This window comes from Lissotriton vulgaris, chromosome 3_1 (genome assembly GCF_964263255.1).
Source record: "Lissotriton vulgaris chromosome 3_1, aLisVul1.2, whole genome shotgun sequence".
Taxonomy (NCBI): domain Eukaryota; kingdom Metazoa; phylum Chordata; class Amphibia; order Caudata; family Salamandridae; genus Lissotriton; species Lissotriton vulgaris.
The window spans coordinates 1,281,986,902-1,282,003,911 of NC_141689.1; positions in this window are offsets into that span (position 1 = coordinate 1,281,986,902).

A 17,010-nucleotide genomic window follows, 5' to 3' on the forward strand; every position below is an offset into this window, starting at 1 on the left:
TCCCCTCAGCCGTGAAGATTCTACAAAAGTCTTGGGGGCCCCCGACTCCCGCAGGCTTCCGGTGGGGAGCGGCTGCCATGATTGCTCGCGGAATGACCACGACGGAGCCACGAGATGGTGGTGCTCTCATGCTGACGCCAGCTTCAGTCTGAATGATCCAGAAACAAGGTGGGACTTTCATCGTTTGGGAAAAAAAAATGTTCTAAACCAATGAAAAGTGTTATTTTTAGGTCATATGACCAAGCCTTCCATCTTTAGGAAACCAAAAGTAAAATGATCCAATGAAAAGTTTTATAAACAAGTCACATGACCTGTTATGCGGCATAGGGCTACAAAAAGCGTAGAAAATCCGTTGGCACGTGAGGCGGCGTCAGTAGCGGACCGATGTGCGAATAGGCCGAAGGCAGCACAACGCGCTGAGATCCGGATGGCACCGAGGTGGTGTCAAGCAAATTGCCGCACTGGTGTGGCCATCCTACAATGCTGCGCCGAAAGACGGCGTGTCCAGCTGAGTTCCGGTCACTCTTGCGGTACAGTGAGTCGAACGTGCCGAGATCCAGATGGCACCGAGGTGGTGTCCAGCAAATTGCTGCACTGGTGTGGCCATCCTACAATGCTGCGCCGAAAGACGGCGTGTTCAGCTGAGTTCCGGTCACTCTTCTGGCACAGTGACTCGAACGCGCCGAGATCCGGATGGCACCGAGGTGGTGTCCAGCAAGTTGCCGCACTGGTGTGGCCATCCTACAATGCTGCGCCGAAAGTCGGCGTGGGGTGCCCCGTTGGCTTATGAGGTGATGTCAGTAGTGGACCGATGTGTGAATAGGTCGGAACCAGCACAAGGCGCCAAGATCCGAATGGCAAGTCCTGGATGTTGAGTGCCTCAGTTGAGATTTCTGAGCAGTGTTTGTAAGACTGTCTGAAGCTTATGTGCACCTGCTGCAGCTTCACTATTGCCCTGGTGTGGCCAAAGGTCGCACATGACATAGGCAGCCGGCTCCCGAGGTCCGGCGGAACTTTTTTCCTTTTCCTTTCTGCTTCTTTTCCTACAATCCGTTTCATCTGAAGACACGACCAGGTCCCTGAATGTGTGCAGGGGGACGCTATTGACTGAATGAAAATGGCAGCTTGACACAAAGCTGACTCAAGCGTTGCTGTTGATGCTATACAGACAAAAATTGGTTTTCAGTTTGTACATTCTTCAGGATTTTTTTTTCTATCCAAGTCTGATTGACAGTTTGTAGAAAAATGGCTTCAGATTTTCCACATACTACTCTTCAACATTCTTCCTAAATGTAACAATGTGAAACTCACTAGGAGAACGGCTGTTTCTGTTTCCTTTCAAAATGCTGGCAACAATATTTTCTGAATGGAAGACACCATCTTGTAGCATAAAGGGCCGAAAGGGGTTCTGGTCTGGCCGATGGTTGGTGGAGACATTTTGACTATATCTTGGACCTGCCCGGCCTCGCACAAAATGGCGCCGGTATAAATGGGACTCGTAACTCCTTGCCCGCAAATGTATATCTAGAAAATGTTATTGTAAGTGGCCCTGTCGTATTTTAATTACAAAATGTACGTCCACCGAATCCGCAACTGTTAGACACCTTTGTTCTTGCAACCTAATGGCCCGCTCGTTACGTTCCTCTACAGTGTAAATGTCTCCTCATCATATACGATTTCAGTTTGCTCCGTGGCCGGCCCACGTGGTTATAGGCCCGTATTTGTATACTGATATTTTCACAATAAAGGTTTTTAAAACAAAACACGGTAGTAGTATTTACATTGGTAAAGTTTTTACTTTTAGTCACTGTTTTCGAATCAGTAAAAGGCAAGTGAAATAAAGCAGTCCAATTACATGACGGATAAAAGGTATAATATGTAGGAACGCAGTAAAGATAAATGGTCAAGGGCAGTTGTGTTTTTCATTTCTGCAACATAAAGTGATCGATAAGAATCTCAAAATCAGGCGTATCGGCGACTAAGACAGCAGGCCGAGTCTCTTTTACTCAACGGCTCCGTCATGGAACGAAGAAACGCCCTTTTTCTCGAAAAAGGAATATATTTTACTTGCAGGACAGTTGTAAATTTTCCGGGAAAGTACATTAGCCTGGAATATTATAACATATATGTTTTAAAAAAAATAATGTTCGAAAACAATAAAAAGCGTAATTTTTAGGTCATATGACCAAGCTTTTCATCATTAAAATAACAAAAGCAAAATGAACCAATGAAAAGTTTTATTACCAAGTCACATGACCTGTTATGCTTACGTTACGCGCTGCGCGCCGCGCCTCGGATCACTTCCGGGTGGTCATATAACGCATTACGCGACAACGTAGGTCAAGAATATAGTCAAAATGTCTCCACCAACCAGCGTTCGGAACACAACCCCTTTCAGCAGTCCAAAAAGTTCTGTTAAATGACAACAGAGGGGACAGGCAAGAAGAACCATCAGTCAAAGAGGGGAGGGCAAGTTCTTCTCTTCCGGGTCATGTTGGAGCGCTACCGGAACTGATCGAATTGGTAGTCTAAAGTGTTTCTGGATGTTTCAGACTAAAGCTGGCGTCAGCATGAGAGCACTACCATCTCGTAGCTCCGTCGTGGTCATTCCACGAGCAATCATGGCAGCCGCTCCCCACCAGAAGCCTGCTGGAGTCGGAGGCCCCCAAGACTTTTGTAGAATCTTCACGGCTGAGGGGACGCTTTCGAGAATGGGACCCAAGCCCTATCAGTGAAGCGTCCGAGTTCAAAGGTGTCCCAGGGCCATTTTAGTGGACCAGGTCCAAAACCGAAGAGCCGGCCGCCATTTTGAGAGTCCTGTGGCAGCCGCCTATCGCTGCACCGCAAGAGCGGGAGCAACTCAACAACATGGTGAGCGAGACGCTGTAGCCGCAAGAGCGGGCACAACTCAGCTGGATGGCCGCCACCTGGGGAGGCCCGTTCACGCCGCCTCCCCCACGCCCCCCCCCCCCCCCCGGGCCGCCGCACGCAAATTTTCGGCGCAGCATTGTAGGATAACAAAACCAGTGCGGCAGTTTACTGGACATCACCTGGGTGCCATCAATATCTCAGCGCGTTCTGCTGCCTTGGGAGCAACTCAACTACATGATGAGCGAGACGCTGTAGTCGCAAGAGCGGGCGGTAAACAGCAGAATGGCGGAAGAGGCACAGTGTAGCAAAAGCGGGCGGAATGGCAACTGAAACGGTAAAGGGGCGCCCCACTACAGCGTGTCTTCAGGTCAAACGGATTGTGGGACAAGGTCCAGAATAGAAGAGTCATCAAAAGGCAAAAAGTTCCGCCGGACCCCGGGAGCCGGCCTCCTATGTCGGGGGCGATCTCAGGCTACACCGGTGCTATAAGACTTGGGGAGGGTGTCGGAGCCAAGCGTCTTCTCCGAGTCCATGGCCATCACACCGCCCCTCAGGGGCCTCCGTCAAGCTGTTTAGGAAGGTAACATATCACATTGTTTTCTAATGCAGTCAGGTCCAGAAACGACACTCACTTACTTTGAGAATAGTGAAGCTGCAGTAGGTGGAAATAAGCTTCAGACAGTGTTACAAGCACTGCTCAGAACTCTTAACTATGGCACCCAACATCCAGAACTTATGCCATTTGAGAATGGCAGTGACATTGAAGCAACTCAGGGACCAAAACCATTAACGTACTTTCACGTATGAAAAACTTACTTGGGGAGGGGGCAGGAGCGAAGCGCCCCCTCCCAGTCCGCGCCACCACACCGTATGTTGAAAATCTGAAGCCATCGTTCTACAAAGTCAACCAACCTTGGATTGAAAAATCTAGAAAAATGTACAAACTGAAAACCAGTTTTGGTCTGCATAGCATCAGTAGCAACGCTTGCTATCAGAGTGCATGAGTTTCATGCTCGATCGATTGAGCTAGCCGGATCGGGCAATAAAAAGTATAAAATAGTTATGTAAATAGTTATTTAATAAAATGTTTTACCCTGTTTCTTTGCTGGTGTGTTGTCTATATTTTTAATATTTGCATAGGGTTTGTCGTTATTTTGGGCGGGGTGGGTGACGGAGTCGAGCTGTCTTGCAGCCCTCATGGTGTGGAGCTCAGTTCATCTCACTATTTTCGTATTTCTCATGAAGGGTTGTTCCTAATATTTCTATTTTAGCGAGGTCAAAAAGAGATCCAATTAGTGGCCTACTGATTTTGCTCGATTACTTTTATTTTTTTACACGATTTTTCACTATCTGCAAAGACTAAACAGAGTATTGCGACTTTGTGCTTGTTTGTAAATAGAGAATGATCCAAAGAGAACCAATTCTAAAACAGTAAATGCTTGGATAACAATCAATCAAATGGAGAGACAAGCAGGCACGACGGATTACAACGGGGGCAAAGGCCTGCGTTAACTACCGTTCACTATCTGCAAAGAGAGAGTACTACTAAGAGAAAAGAGGGGCGGGGGGGGCAGCGTTCAAAGCACATCAGCGTGCATAAATACGAAAATGTTTTTACCTATCACGTACTTGACATTTTAAAGCTTTTCATATTTGCTATTAAAAAACCAATGAAATTCACAGAAAAAACCATAGGTTATAGTGGATATATAGTTAGGAATTTGCATTTACAAAACCTTGAAAATTCAATGAAAAAACCATTGGTTTTAGGCCATATATAGTTAGGGATTTGCATTTACAAAACCTTTTTTTACTTGCATAAAACCATTGAAATTCCATATATAGTTATAAGCGCTAACTATATATCGCGCACCCGCAATCCACTGCTGATGATGTCACATATTACATCATTCATGACATGGTTAGTGACATCACTGATGACATCACTGATGACATCTCAAATGACATCACTGATGACATCACTGAAAACATCTCATTTGACATGACTGATAACATCACTGATGATATCATTCATGTGATAATACCATGAACCTCTTCAGACTCTAATATAACCTTAGATACAATCAGTGTAAACAGACAGTCACAGACTGTCACTCATCCATGGAGTTACTCACACACCTAGTCAGTTATGCCAAAAATCAATCACACCTCCATTTTCTCAACTATACAGTTATACACACCTTACTTATTCAAACATATACTAACACATATTTAATTTACTCTCTTATACAATCCCTGATACAAGTTCACAATGATCCATACAGCCACTCACACATTCACTGGCTCTTATGCACAGTTATTTATATATGTCAACTCTCACATGTACTGTGTTTTACATATGTACTTACTTTGACATGTAGCACTGAGATATCCATTCATTCACCAATACACTCATGCACACAGTCAACCGCCCATACAGCTGTTTCCACATGCAGTTTTGAACCCATACATCTAGTGAATCAACTGCTCACACATCTATGCACAGAGTCATACACCTCCCAGCCACCCACACACACACTCTGTCTCCCATACAAATACTTGGGCAACCAATCAATAACCCATATAGTTACTGATATAGCTACTGATTTAAACATGCAGCAGTTTACAGAACAACATAAATAATGATTGCCACTGACCATGTCATGAATGATGTAATATGTGACATCATTAGCAGTGGATTGCGGGTCCGCGATATATAGTTAGTGCAACTAACTATATATGGAATTTCAATGGTTTTGTGCAAATAAAATAAGGTTTTTTAAATGCTAATCCCTAACTATATATGGTCTATAACCTATGGTTTTTTCAGTGAATTTTCAAGGTTTTGTAAATGCAAATTCCTAACTATATTTGGTCTATAACCTATGGTTTTTTCTGTGAATTTCATTGGTTTTATAAAAGCTAATATCTATAGCTGTAAAATATATTCTTTATTAAGTGACGTATCACGTAGCCAGTGAGACGCCTCATGATGCAAAAACGTAAGCGCGCCAGAACACGCTTAAAGATATATATATATTTTTTTAACCTTAATTAGACAAAATCCACACGTGCACATATCACAAACGTTCAAAAAACACAATATGTCGGACTCTCGTTACGCTGCCGGTTAGCTGCCCGGTTAACGTACCAGGAAGCACCTTTACCGCGAAAAATCGCAATTTTTTTTTCTTTAATAGCCCCCTCATCAATCCTAGGGGTTCAGGAGGGGTCTGCCTTACCCCTTTCATTCATTTACACCTTTTTTTTTCCACCTCTTGTCTCTCGATCCTACCGAGAGACAAGATGGTGGCCGCTCCGGACTGTTTACAATGTTGACAGCCAATCAGCTACTCCTCAGACTCCCGTTACACTGCCGGTTAGCTTCCCGGTTAGCTGCCCGGTTAGCTGCCCGGTTCGCTTACCAAGACGCGTCTCTACGGCGAAAAAATCGGATTTTTTTTTTTTTTGGGCCCCGCGTGGCTCTATAATATCCCCCTCATCAATCCTAGGGGGTCAGAAGGGGTCTACCTTGCCCCCTTTCCTTCATTTCCCCCTTTGTTTTGGCCTCCTCTTGTCTCTAGATCCTACCGAGAGACAAGATGGCGGCCGCTCCGGACTGTTTAGAATTTTGACAGACACCGGAGAGCCAATCAGCTTCGCTTCGCAAAGTTCCGATACGCGAAAAGTTCGCTAACCGGAGCGCTACCCGGAGCGCTGTTACAGATATATATCTTGTTTTAAACGTTAATTTCTCAAAATCCACTGAAGCACATATATTGAGACCTAGCAAAGGCACATCGGGCTAACAGTCCCTACAATTTTGCCAAGTTTCGTGGAAATCCATTCAGCCGTTCGGGCTAAAAGTGAGGCCAACCGCCCTATGGAAATTAACATGGGAAAAACGCGTTTTGGGACCCCCCTTTTTTCTCGGCCCCCCTTGACGAACCCCCCCCCAAATTTCCAGGAGCTGCTCAGAAACAAAATGTGCCATTTTCCTGAAAATTTCAGCCAATTCCGTCCACAAACGCCAAAGTTATTAGGCATAGAATTTTCAAAAGTTCCATAGAGAAAAAATCCTAACTATATATACCTACTGGCTATCACCAGTAGGTAATATATATATATATATATATGTATATGCATATATATATATGTATATATATATATGTATATATATATATGTATATTACCTACTGGCGGTCGCCAGTAGGTAGTTATAGTTAGGATAATTTTCAATGTTAAATCTCAACATTCTATTTTGAATAACTTTGGCGCCGGTTGACGAATCTGCCTGAAATTTTCAGGAAAATGGTCTCATGGCGGTCCGGTCCTTCCCTGAAAGTTTGGGGGGGATTCGTCAAGCGGGGGCCGAGATAAAAGGGGGGTCCCAAAACGCGTTTTCCCCATGTTAATTTCCATAGGGCGGTCGATTTCACTTTTAGCCCGAACGGCTGAATGGATTTCCACCAAACTTGGCAAAATTGTAGGGACTGGTAGCCCGATGTGCCTTTGCTATGTCTCAAGATATGTGCTCCAGTGGATTTTGAGTAATTAAGGTTCAAAAAAATATATATATCTATAGCAGCGCTCCGGTAAGCGCACCGGTACGCGCACCGGGCGCGTCACGCGACTTGCGCGGAGAAAGCTGATTGGCTCTGGGGTGTCTGTAAACATTCTAAACAGTCCGGAGCGGCCGCCATCTTGTGTCTCGGTAGGATCGAGACACAAGAGGTGGCCAAAACAAAGGGGGAAATGACCATAAGGGGGCAGAGTAGACCCCCCTTGACCCCCTAGGTTTGATGTGGGGGCCATAAAAGGGCCCCACGGGGCAAAAAAAAAATAAAAAAAAATTTTGATTTTCGCGGGGTGAGCGCCCGGTACGCGCACCGGGCGCGTCACGCGACTTGCGCGGAGAAAGCTGATTGGCTCTGGGGGGTCTGTAAACATTCTAAACAGTCCGGAGTGGCCGCCATCTTGTGTCTCGGTAGGATCGAGACACAAGAGGTGGCCAAAACAAAGGGGGAAATGACCATAAGGGGGCAGAGTAGACCCCCCTTGACTCCCTAGGTTTGATGTGGGGGCCATAAAAGGGCCCCACGGGGCAAAAAAAAAAAAAAAAAAAATTTTGATTTTCGCGGGGTGAGCGCCCGGTACGCGCACCGGTAAGCGTACCGGGGAGTGTACCATGGGGAAAAAGAATGACAGTTTTAAAAGTAGCTGATTAGAAAAAAAAATGTTTAGTTGTTTTTTTTATATATACACATACATATATATAAATGCATATGCACATATATATATGCATATATGTCTATATGTGTGCGTGTAGAGAGAGGTAGAGAGGTAGAGGTGTAGAGGTAGAGAGGTAGAGAGGTAGAGAGTAGAGAGTGAGTAATAGAGAGTAGAGAGTGAGTAGTAGAGAGTAGTAGAGAGCAGTAGAGAGAGTAGCAGAGTGAGTAGTAGAGAGTAGTAGAGTGAATAGTAGAGTGAGTAGTAGAGAGTAGTAGAGAGTGAGTAGTAGAGACTGAGTAGTAGAGAGTAAGTAGTAGAGTGAGTAGTAGAGAGCAGTAGAGAGTGAGTAGTAGAGAGTGGGAGAGAGTAAGTAGTAGAGAGTAGTGGAGAATATTCCAAAGTTTGGCACAGCACCACTTTCACAATGAGTCCAATCAAATCATATCACTTAGAGTACTTATTGAAGCGCTGAATCTTGGTGTATATTCAAATGCTTTTATTTTCCTTAAGTTTATGTACCACAGCCAGCCGAAACGTTTCATTCTGTACAACAGAACTTCTTCAGGGCGTTCTTATTTCCTTCAAGTTATGTCGGTATCCCGTTGTCATATAACTAGATATTTCTTCCAAATGTTAGACGAGACATAAGTATATTCTTATTAAAAGTGACTAGGTATCAATTTTACCCACACAATTCGGGCAGACTTGAGTAATTTATAGCATCCTCAAAGTCAGTCTTTCAAAAATTCCAAAGTATAGGACATGATAATCCAAATCCAAATGTTTCTCAAGAAAAGTCATTTACAATCGTTCGGAATATCGGTGTTTGGGCAGATATGATCCAGGGACCCCCAGTATGCAAGGGGAATTAGTCCCCCCTCTGCAAAGGCGCCAGTGGCCTGCATTGCAGAGAGGTGTAACAAGGGTGTGGCCTCATTACACTTCTCTGCAATGCAGCTCCCTCGTGCATACTGGAGGCTCCTGGTGGACTAGTTGACCCCAGGGACCCCCAGTATGCAAGGGGAATTAGTTCCCCCTCTTCAAACATGCACGGGGCTGCGTTGCAGAGAGGTGTAAAAAGGGTTGTGGCTTCATTACACCTCTCTGCAATGCAGTCCCCTGGCGCATACTGGAGATTCCTGGTGGGCTTTCAGGTCTTATATAGTTAGGAATTAGCATTAAAAAAACCTTTGAAATTCACTGAAAAAACCACAGGTTTCACACCAGTTATAGTTAGGAATTAGCATTTAAAAAACCTTTGAAATTCACTGAAAAAACCATAGGTTTCACACCAGTTATAGTTAGGAATTAGCATTTAAAAAACCTATTAAATTCACTGACAAAACCAGTTATAGTTAGCTGGAAATTTTACTGATATAAAACCAATGAAATTCCACGTTATAGTTAGTTGGACTCACTATAACTTGCGCGTGCAATGCACTGCTGATGACGTCACATATTACATCACTCATGACATGGTCAGTGACATCACTCATGACATCACTGATGACACCATCCTTGTGACATAGTGACAGACCTCCTTTCACTGTAATGTAACCCTTGAAACACATATTCAAAAATAGAAACTGAAATTTTTAAAAAAATGGAGATACCCATATCAGTTACAACAAGCAATTCAGTAATTCCACCATCTATATGCACATCCAGTCATTCACCAACAGTTCTATATAGTCACTCATACATATACTCACTTATCATATGAAGTGATACACCTATACATCCTGTTACACACCGACAGTCATCCAAAAGTTACTCACACACATACTCACACGTGCAAATAAACTATTGAACATCCATTTATTTGAATATAGAGTTATACACACACTTCCACCTTACTTGTATTGAAAATTACACATATTTATTCTCTTAAACAATCACTTATAGAAACACATACTTATTTAAACAGGAACTCTTACAATCTCTTACTCTCACATATACTCACTTATATACATCAATATTCACATATACTAGATTAAAACATATGTAGTTACTGATAAAGACACTAGTGAGACAGTCATTCACTCACTAACAAACACATATACACACTCATCCATCCATACAGTCCTGCACATATGCTGTCTTCAAAACACATACAAACAGCGAGTCAGTCACTCATGCATCTATGTGCTAAGTAATACCCCCACCAAACCATATAGACACTCATACTGATACTAAGAGAAACATCTAATAACCCATATACATACGCATGTAGCTACTTACCAACACATGTAGCCACTTATACACAAAGTGAAACAATAATATATATATTTAAATATTTAAACATTACTCACTAATATTTATTTTTCAGAAAGACACATATTCACTGGATGGTGTCATCAGTGATGTCATGAGTGATGTCACTGACCATGTCATGAGTGATGTAATATGTGACGTCATCAGCAGTGCATTGCACGCGCAAGTTATAGTGAGTCCAACTAACTATAACGTGGAATTTCATTGGTTTTATATCAGTAAAATTTCCAGCTAACTATAACTGGTTTTGTCAGTGAATTTAATAGGTTTTTTAAATGCTAATTCCTAACTATAACTGGTGTGAAACCTATGGTTTTTTCAGTGAATTTCAAAGGTTTTTTAAATGCTAATTCCTAACTATAACTGGTGTGAAACCTGTGGTTTTTTCAGTGAATATATATATGTATATAGATACATCATGCTAACGAAGATACCTAATGCCACTAACACTATAACTATAGGGTATTTCGGGTTTTATCTCACAGAACCGCCCTTTTAGCATGATGTAGCTAACTAAAAGGGAATCAATCTTCAAAAAATGCCTTCATCAATTTGCATGATATCTCTTATTTTCTGCTGAACAATTTGGCCCTTCGCTGCAGCCGTAGAGGAACTAGTCAGAAAAGAAGTAATTTGTGCTGCACAGTAAGAGCAACAAGCAGGCCCACAATGTACACAAAGACAACAGGTAAATATGATACCAGCTATACCTGCCAGAATCATCAATATTTTCCATCCCCAAGTAGACAAAAGACCCCAGAACCACCCAGATAAAGACCAGGTACCAGTATCTGAATGTACTTCAGAGACCAGACGATGGACAGAAGGGGCGGAGTCAGGGATATATACACAACACTAGCTGCCGATCACACAACATGCTCCTCCTCGATCTGCCAAGATAATGTCTAAAACCATTCGATTTTGAAGTGAGACAAGTCTTGTTGCTTGAAGCTGCACAGTTAAGTTGGTCAGTATGACTGCAGTGGTATTGATCACCCTCTCAACTACTCTAGATAGACGCCTTACTTCCTTACTGGTGATAATTGGGTCCAGATAGGAAATACCCCTTTTATGATATCAATAAAGTGCTGTTCAGGGGTATCTGTCTGATCTATTTCTGTAGCATCAATCTCTATCCTATCCCAAAAAAATAACAGACTCTGCTTATCTGATCGATGGTCCTTGTGATAGTTAGAGGGGGCTATATACACTGGTGGATACAGAAAGGACAAATAACAACGGCCTGCCCAAACACGGGGAAGCCACGTATAAGCATTTTCTCCACAGACAAAATATACATTTGGAGGAGTCAACAATGGTGGACTACTAAAAGTGCACAGTCGATAGGTATAATTACAATGACTTTCTCCTACTGAAATGTATCCTGCTCCTTGAACACAAAATGCTGAAGTACTATTCAATATGGGCACTGGGATGGCTTTGTCATCTGTGACATTTCTTTCCTGGAATTGCTGAAATTACTCAGTAAAAATAAACTCCGCAAAATCTAAGATCTCATTTTTAAGCCAAGTAACATTTTCATATTCAGTGTACAGATTCATACAGGCATTTGGATCCAATGACCCCTCTCCATTATTGCCCTGTGGGTCAAAACCTTGATGCACTTCTATATAGGCCAGGATCATCTCATAAACCTTCTCAGAATAGCGAGCAGTATCTGTAGTATAGTGCATGTACATTATGTACAATAATTTAAACCAGGCCTCAAACTTCCCAGATATGATAAGGGTAGTGAAATAAATAAATCGTGCTTATGCATCATGGAAGGCAAAAGGCCACAGACCCAACAATTGGTTGTATTTGTAGCACTATGCGTTTGGTGGAGCATTTCAACAAATATGTACTTAGTATATGTCTGACGATGCCTTTCTTTATGCGGGGCCAGGGTGAAAAAGAAATGTGCTGTAGAAGGGTATAAATTGCAAAAAACACAGTTGATGGACAGAATGCAGAACAATGGCTTACATTCACCCCAGTACAAAGATCTGGGCCTAAATCCATCGTTTTTTGTACACCACACCACCCTAGGTCAGACAATGGCTATATGCAAATCAGCCTTGACCTTGTGCCTCATGGGAACAGTCCAGCCCGAACTACCAAGCCATGTCTTTCCTAGACCGGAATCAAGCATCCAAGGACCGGTTTCTGGCTATCAGACTTCTTCAGCCTGGATAGCTTGACTCCAGTGATGTGGAGAGCCTGGGACTCACGTCTGAGCATACCCAGCCCACTCAGGGTAATAATTGCAAAACACACAGTTGATGGACAGAATGCAGAACAATGTCTTACATTCACCCCAGTACAAAGATCTGGGCCTAAATCCATCGTTTTTTTGTACTCCACACCACCCTAGGTCAGACAATGGCTATATGCAAATCAGCCTTGACCTTGTGCCTCATGGGAACAGTCCACCCGAACTACCAAGCCATGTCTTTCCTAGACCGGAATCAAGCATCCAAGGACCGGTTTCTGGCTATCAGCCTTCTTCAGCCTGGATAGCTTGACTCCAGTGATGTGGAGAGCCTGGGACTCACGTCTGAGCATACCCAGCCCACTCGGGGTAAAAATTGCAAAAAACACAGTTGATGGACAGAATGCAGAACAATGTCTTACATTCACCCCAGTACAAAGATCTGGGCCTAAATCTACCAAGAGCCCGTCAGACAGGGATTAACCACAGACCGACCCACAGACCATCCCACGATCTTCCTGGTTCACCCTCAGGACTATTCGGACTAAGCCTGCTGACTTAGCATTGCTTCAGATGTGTCCTAAAGGCTACCCAGTACAACCGCAGGCTTTCCTGTGGAGTTCTGGACTTTTTGGTTCCGTCCAGAGGTGTCAGGGAACAACACCCGAAGACCCCGGAGTTCCACCTGCCTTGGTGCACAAATAAACAGAAACACGGGCTTCTCGATGGTGGCGTCAAAGACCAAAGGTTTATTACTGCAGGGACACAGAAGTCACAGAAACTACACACGGGCAGAATCTAGGAGCCTGTTCGATTTGTACATAGAGGGTTGCTCCTTATATACTAAAAATTGTGCTCCAGGCAAATACTTCACATGTTAGTACATTCCCAAACCTTTGTGTCCTAAACAATAAATATTTGGCGTTACACAGGAACCGTCGATAATATCTGAGGCCAAACATTACGAAGAGGGGTTCCCACTAGTTCATCACAATCCCTTGTCAATATTGCATTCAAGAGCCGGACCGCCTCATCGTAAATTTCGTTACCTCCCCCTAATAAAGATTCAGAAAGAAAGGAACGGAGCCAGGTGTGGAAGATAGAAAAGTGGGATAAGGGATGTTTGTGGGTTGTAAATGGGCAAGGCTACCGGCTTCGGCCGCCTTATCATGATCGGGACAATGGACACGAGAACCAGTTCGGTAGGGCTGGCCTTGGGCAGAGGAGGCAGCCTTTGTCGAGTCATGCAGCTACAGCGTGTTCTGTTCCAAGGTGCACGTGTCACTTAAGAGGTGAATCGCCGGCTAAGCCTACGTGTCCTTAATCGAAATGAAGTGATCAGAGGTTATTGCATATGTGAGGGCAAGAAACACAAAATGGCTGCCATGATCTAAGATGGATGCCATGGGTAGATCGGAAATGTGTTTGTAACAGGAGTACTCTTGCTCGTAGCGTAGCGAAAACACCAGGATATGCTAAATGGATCATTTGCGGTTCGCTGATACCAATATTATGTATTTCCGACAATATTGAAAACACGGGTTCAAATCGTCACGGAACCTCACCTGAGAGCATTCCGGCCGGGTGCGCACCACATGTGCCACACCAAGGCGTCTGATCGAAGCCTCTATTATTCATCAAACAAGTCCGTGGAGCATCCGCCCGTGCAGCCACAATGCTGCTCTGTCAGACCCCCAAAGTTCTCTGTGGTACTCCGACCACCAAATCCAATACAGGTAACTGTTTCAAAATGCTGCCCAACAGCGTAATCCAAAAATACCAGGTGCACAGAGGTACAAATGCGTATTCTCCACTGCCAACTCCTTAAGACCAACACGGTCAGCTCCTGGGTTACGCCCATAGGACTCCGGCAAAGGGTCACTAGCAGCTGAGGCTCTCTGATCGCGAGAACGGAGTAAGTCAGAATTGCCGGTCAGTCCATCTTCTCGACCAGAGCTCCCCTTTCTTTGTCCTTCTTTACCCGTTTACAGGAGGAATGCGCTTATCGCACCCAAAGCCAGATGCGACCTTGAGTCCCAGGACAGAGAAAGAATAGTGTGTATTCAGCTGCTCTCGGTAATTCAACTGAATAGGGGCCTACTGACTACTGGAGAGTAACATGTGACCACTGCTGGAGTCTAACATGGACAAGACAAAGATGGCCTCTGTGTGGTTCTCGGCCTATTCACTAACAACAGAGCATACGAACAGTGTGTACCCTTACTAACTTAACTAAAACTGGTCTGTCTAGACCCTATTCATACTAAATCGTTAAGAATATATATATATATATATATATATATATATATAGATGCCTCATGCTAACGAAGATACCTAATGCCACTAACACTATAACTATAGGGAAAATTGGGTTTTATCTCTCAGGGGAGACAATGCGATGATCCTGTTGCGTGTGCGAGCAGGTTGCGATGCGAAGAAAATGGCGCTCCGCCAGGAAGTGACGATCCTGGTGCGATGAAAAAGGGGCGGCCACGATGCGTCTGCGATATCATTATGCAATGATCGCTCGGATGCGATGCTCTTGATGCGAAGGAAGTGATGTTGCGGGCACTCAGCGGCAGCAGCGCAAAGATTCTTGGTGGCGCGCTCAGCTGCAGTGGCCCGCAAACATGGGTTAGCAATGATCTCAGCGCTCTCTTCTCTGTAGTGGAACTAGAGGTTCTGGAACTCACAGGAGCCTCACCTGAAGATAGAAATCCTCGCTAGGATGTATCAGGGGGCTGTTATTGAAGTCTGATGTGCCTGAGACTTCAGCAGGAGGCTAGCTTGCATTTACCCCATGGGTGATTGCTTTGCAAGATCCGTGAAAGTCTTCTCCAAAGTCCTTTCCCCTCTTCTTCCAAGTCCACTGGCAACCACTGCAGGCCAACCCAAGAAACAGCACACAAGCACAAGGGCAGACCAACTCCTGCAGATTCCTTAGTTACACGGACAGAGGTTTGTCTTGACGTCCAGGACCAATATAAATAGTAGGGGTTTCAGCACAGATATTTATACCCCAAAAGTCTTTGTTCTAATGAGTCATAAGTCACTGAAGTCAGCCAGAACCAGTTCTTCTCAATCCTGGAGCACTTTGTTTACAAGGCTGCATCCTTCCTTTCAGAAAGAGGGGGTCTGCTAACAAACGCACAGTGGGAGGTGGAGCCAGCATTCACCTTGCCAGGCACATCCCTGCTCAGATCAAAGAGACACCTGAAGGACTGGGTTATTTAGGACCCAGCGGTGCCAGGGGACAACACCTGAAACCTTCGTGGGTAACCTGCTCCGGCGTACAAATGACAGAGACACGGGACACTTCCTTCGGCGTCAAAGATTCGAGGTTTATTTACTGCAGGGAACACAGAAGTCACGTGAAGTACACAGCATGTAAGTTCGCGGGATCTGATTCAATTTGCTACTGTGGATCGCTCCTTTTATACACATTTCTCTCATAGGCTAACATGGTACACAAAGGTTTACAACTTGGTTCCCATCATTATTCCCGAGAGGGGTTGCTTTGATGTATTCAAGGTCCAGAACATAAGTACGGAAACATTTGGCGGTTCCCAACTGTAAAAACCCATCTTCCCACCATTAGTACATTCCAATTGGCAGTAAACAGATCGAAGAAGGAACAAGGACAGGTGCAGAGGAAGATGGAAACAGTGGGGAGATCGGAAAGGGTGTAAAAGGGGAGGTATCGGGAAACACGAGCTACAGGCATCAAAGGGACGTGCCTAATGAGATGCACGGCTAAGACAATAGACTGGCACGGCAAGATGAGCCTCGAGCGGGGCCATCTGCCTTACAGTGTCATCCCCCTCATCATAAAGACACTTTCAAAGGAAATGTGTCTTCCGCAAATGTCTTGGGATTCCCAGGGTCGCAAAGCGGACAACGTCCGTTCGCTGGCTACTTGAGGGCAAGAAACAAAATGGATGCCGTATCTAAGATGGAACCCGTGGGTACAGATAGAAAAACCCAGGAAACAGACGAACGGTTTAGGTTAGCACAGCGAAACTACGTACACCCACTAAACTCGTCATTTGCGGTTCATAGATACCAGACTCGACCATATTTGTGCGAGTCGAAAACACCACTTACAATCGTCACGGAACCTCAGACGCTCCTTTTGCCCTCATGTAGGCAAGCACTAGTCAGAATCATACTCGATATTCATCAGACCATCCAGATGTTGCTGTAACATAGCTCTGTCCAACCGAGCTCCTTTGGTAACAGGCGGCTGTCTTATACACGTCGTAGCACAGAGGCCACATAAGGCAGGACCACACTGCACACAAAGGCAACACGTGAACAGGAACGCCACAACAACTCCGATAATCATCAGAATCTTCCAACCCCAGGTCGACATTAGGCCCCAAAACCACCCAAGTAGCGTCCAATCTCCTACATCCACGTGT